General features: G+C 33.3%; 1 long non-coding RNA gene across 1 annotated transcript; it reads left to right on the forward strand.

Moving 5' to 3' along the window:
* The first annotated feature begins 1,364 nt into the window (after positions 1-1,364).
* LOC141666568 (uncharacterized) lies at positions 1,365-1,795 on the forward strand. Its single transcript, XR_012552290.1, has 3 exons — positions 1,365-1,456; positions 1,553-1,619; positions 1,697-1,795. It is a non-coding gene; the product is annotated as an uncharacterized LOC141666568 (long non-coding RNA).
* The last annotated feature ends 3,470 nt before the right edge of the window (positions 1,796-5,265 follow it).

The following is a 5,265-nucleotide window of genomic DNA, read 5'->3' on the forward strand; positions in this document are numbered from 1 at the left end:
CATTTCTGATATGAACTATCTGTTACTAGTATTGTATAATAATCATTGTTTTGTATAATTATCCTTCTCACAGATTTAACAAGTAACGGATAATTTTAATTTATTTATTTATGGGCTGAATTTGTTTCAATACTCAAGTACTCACTGGGTTTTATTTATGTGAAGGAAATTTAACAATTGTCTGGGCTGTGAATGTTGGAATTATTGGGTTTTTAATTATGTGATATTTTCAAATATCTTGGTTTAATTTGTTTTAAATATCTTGGTTTAATTTAGTCTAGTTTATAAATTTAGTCTAGTTTTGTAATTAATTGGGTATATGTGTAGAATCTTAGAGTAATGAATTAGTACTATAAATTATTAGGATATCAAGGTATTTACTCCTTCTAAGTTTATATAATTAATCCCTACAGTAACCAACACAAATTTGATATACCTTTTATTAAATAATTATAAATAGGTATGTGTTGGATTTTTAATATTTAAAGTGGCTATCAGGTAGGGAAATTTGATGGATAAGACATGGATTTTGCAAGATATGGATTCTTTAGCATTTGAAATGGGGGTGGAAAACTTCTTGATATATGCTGAAGAAAATTCTGAAGATCGTAACAAAATTCCTTGCCCTTGTGAATGATGCGCCAATTTTAAAAAAGTCTCTATAAAAACAATCAGGGGCCATATCTATGACAATGGCTTTTATCTAGGTTATGTTCATTGGGTTTGGCACGGGGAGACTGCTTCTACGGGTCCTAAATATTCAAGTGCTAGTTGTCCACCTGAAGAGCAAAATGAAGCTCAACAAGAATGTGCCAAAACAGTACAAGGTGTTATACAACATGCTGCAGTCTTCATGAAATCCATTGGGGAGTCAATACCGATTCCGTGTGATTCGGACGTGTTTGGGACTGAGAAAAAATTTCTATATTGCATCAAAATGTGAAAGCATTGTTGGAGTTCGATATGATTGGCCAAGCTGCAATATCTGCTTATATGGCGTAAGTTACTTTTTTATCGTTACATATTCAATATTCATGTTTTATATGGATATTATAAGTAATGTAATTCACTCCCTCGTAGGCTCTTGCAAAGACTGATTATGATTGAGAGGAAGAATGATGATGTGGTCTTATATGGATTTTTCGATCCAGGAGCTACATTTACGTTGAACAAATCTTTTCATTCTTATTTTGTTAATCGGTTGAAAGAGAGTAGTCCGTATCGCATGTACTTCATGCCACATAATCATAAGTAAGTATTTTTAATTTAGACATGCTTTTACAAATTAATATATTTAGGTAGTTTTTTAAAATTTCTAACTTGTGTTTTTCTTTTTTCTTTTTTATAAACATAGTTGCCACTGAATTTTGGTTGTAATTTGGGATGGCGACATTTATATTCTGAACCCTCTGCCACATCCAACACATTTTGACGAGTTGGAAAAATCATTAACAGAGTAATATATTTCTGTTTACTATATATAAATATATATATAGTAAATATTCTCCCTTTTGAAAATAATCATGTAAATTATTGTTGTTCTGCAATGTAGAGCGATGAAATCCTACAATGCTCAAACTGGAAGGGGAAATAAAGCTCCTCAGATAAAGAATCTTCTTGTAAGGTTTTTGTATTTTTTATCACTTTGTAATTTTAATTAATTTATGGAGCTAATTCAGATTTTATATTATAACAGGGATCTCCCAAACAACCAGGAGGGGTTGAATGTGGCTATGTTATAATGCGATACATGAAAGATATCATTGCTGATAAGGAGCTATCTTTTACTACCAAGGTATATATGCAAATCATTTCTGATAGATGGCATGTAGAATTTTTTTGTGTAGTTTTTCAGAACAGATGAAATATGAGTGCCATTTTTATTATCAGTTTTTATTATTAGTGATTTCCAAATGGATCTTGTTTTTATTATTAGTAATGATAGATGACTATTAGTGATAAGGATCTATCTGGTATAGTTTTGGATTGACGAAGAAAATTACGGTTAAATATAGAAAAGGTCCTCTTCTGGTTAAATTATAAATAGTTGGTTCTGTTTATATTTAATTATACATATGGCAATTCTGGTTAATAATATTCTGGTTGCTAATTTTTACTTGTGTTATTTAGTGGGCAGCCAAAACTCGAAATTCCTACACAAGGCAGGAGCTGGATGGGGTGCGGATGGAGGTGCTTGAATTTATCCAAGACAAGATATAAAAATGCTAAGTATCTATATATATAGCTTTCGTCTGAACTATGTGAATTGATGTTGTGTTTGCTGGTGGTTAGTGGTAAATTAACGGAGATTTGGTGACAATTACATCCATCATTCTGATTTATGTTTGGAATTGTCAAAATTTGACAAGTGGTACATATTAACTAGTCAAATATGTTTAGAATGTTGGATGTAATAACTAGCGAATTTGGGTTTTATTATTTTTAGTTGGGATGTTTATTTTAGACTTGGAATGTAATGTCCAAATTGAGCTCTTGTTGGATTGAATGTTAGTAAATTTGGTATCAATGTATACCTCTATATTTTTACAAATTTGGTTGGATGTATTGCATATTGTTGGTATTTTTCTGGTTTAAAATGCAATTAGTTCCCTGGGCTATTAATAGTACCAGGATGGCATATGCAATTTACAGTACATTAACATCACAATGGTAATTTAAAACCGATGTAAAAAAGAATAAAAGACATCAGGTGAAACAATATTAAAAGAAAAAGATCTACAAAAACCAATGTCAAATAGTCATTTGACATCGGTTCTGTAAAAAAATCAATGTATTTTAAGCCAAATAACATCGAATTTTCAATAGCTGATGTCTTAAATTTTACAATGTTAAAGATTAAACATCGGTTAGAAAAAACACTGATGTTAAACAAAATGATTTAACATCACCAAATAAAAGAAACCGATGTCTAACCCAGTATTTTATATCGGTTGATAAAAGTACCCGATGTCTGATGGAGCATTTCACATCGGTCAGACAACTTAACCGATGTCTGATCTAGACTTTCACACCGGTTTGTTTGAAAGATTAAAAAACATGTCTTTTAGAGCTTATAGGTTTCATGTTTTAATGGATAATTATTCCATAATATACTCATATTCACCTAGAAATACTGTAATATAAGCTAAAATTTGTTACAAAGACATCAGAATTATTCTTAAAACCGATGTATAGCACTGTAATAGACATCGGCTGTGAACCGATGTCAAAGGCTGATGACATTTAACATCACACGCGAAGACATCAGTTCAGTTTTTTTTAACATCGGTTCTGAACCGATGTCTGATCCCATTTTTCTAGTAGTGTGAGAAGAAAGAAGACTACTTTCCAATAAGGAAAAGAAGACTGATCATACAAGAAGTTTCTGAATCAGATGATCAGATGCCAATATGATCCTTATCAACAATCAAGAAGTCCATTGATCAAAATCCTGATGACTTGATTGACACTACTGGAATCAAGGAGCCAACTACTAATGCTAGTGCTCTGCTTGACAAGCTTCCAGTATTTGAAGCAGCTGCTGAACACAATAAAACTGCAAAGAGCCAGTTGAAAAGAAGAAGTGAAGAAGTAGTTGGATATATCAGAAAGAAGAAGAAGACTCAGCCTCTTGAAAAGTATGTTAGTATACAAGAACCTAGGTCTCAAAGGGATTTAGCAACTGCAACACATCTAGTCACACAAGAACCATCTCCTCAAAGGGAACATACAGAAACTGAGGTTGTACAGATCATTGTTAATATTGCTCAGAGTTATCTTCTTGCTGACTCTGTTCAACTACTCCAGGAAAAGCAAACTCATCAGGAGATACTGTCACGGGTGGATGCAATCATTGATGATCCTACTTTTGAGAAGAGCACACAAGAACCTTCACCAAGCATTGCTGAAGCAGCTCACATGTCTCAGACTCCACAAGAACCATCAGTTCATAGTACTGATCTTGGTCTTTCAACTTCTCCTGACAGATCAAATCCTGATGATAGCTCATACTGAGAATCATCCTTCAACTACACTAGCTACAACTGATGATCCATTACTAGTTGTTAGTATGAAAAAGCACCCTGATGTGCTGTTTGTTCCTCCACTTTCATCACTTCCACTTGAGGAATCACCTTCAGGTAATGCTAACTTCTCATATATTCTCATGTTTGTATGATTATAAATAGTCTCTTATTTGAGGTTACCTCTATTTATATGACAAGCATACAACTCTTCTCAGCCATCTCTTATTTCTTTGCTAAATGTGTGATTGAGCCTTTCATGAGACTGTGTGAAAATAGCTGATCTTAAAAAAAATGAAAAATATTTTGAGTGGCAGTCTCCTGTACTGGCAAAAGGAGAGGTAGTTTTGAGACAAGAATCTTATAAGTTTTTCTTTACTTATAAAGTTTCTTCTGTGAGAATAATATTACTCTTAAAAGTAATATATTGTATGAGAAGTGATGAGATCACTTAAAAAGAACAGAGAGATTTAGGTGTTACTATATTTCCATTTCAGGATCACATCAGTCACAGGCATCTCTGGCAAAGAATTTGGATAAAAGCAAGGCAATTCTGCCTGATTCTGCACATTCTTCTGATGGCTTGTCTGACTCTGACAATGACAGTGATGACGATGATCCTGATACCGCTCAGCTTAAGTCTGTAATTACTGCATCTAAGAAGTCCAATATTGGTTCTTCTTCGCACTTCACTGAACATCCTTCTTATTACAATCCCGATGTTGAGTATTTCAGACAGACAGAATGGGATTATAAATGGAGACTTGCAAATACTTCTATCTCATCTGTTGTTGGCCTACAACACATTCATCGGACCTATGATAAAATTCAAACTCCTGATCTGAAGTTGCATCTTAAGGCCTCAATCATTTCTATTAAAGGAATTCACTCTGAACTTGATGAAATGAAGAAGTCTCATGCTGGTGTCAAAGAGAAAATTGATGGATTCTTGCTTCACACACCTAACTCAGCTGAAATCAAAAGTGTGAAAAATACCATCAAAGATGTTAAATCTCAAGACAGCACGACCTCTAGACTTTCCTCCTTGGAAGACAAGGTTTCTTCTATAGGTGACAAACTGGATGCTCTGTTTTCTCTTCTTTCAAATACTGATGCCAAAAGGGGGATAAGATAGTTGCTAAAAAATGTACACCAGATTCTATTCAGACAAAGGATAAAGATATTGATGGTGATGGTGATAATAATAATCCAGTTACAGATGTTTAAATTACTTCTACTACTC

The sequence above is a fragment of the Apium graveolens genome, chromosome 6 (genome assembly GCF_009905375.1).
Source record: "Apium graveolens cultivar Ventura chromosome 6, ASM990537v1, whole genome shotgun sequence".
NCBI lineage: Eukaryota > Viridiplantae > Streptophyta > Magnoliopsida > Apiales > Apiaceae > Apium > Apium graveolens.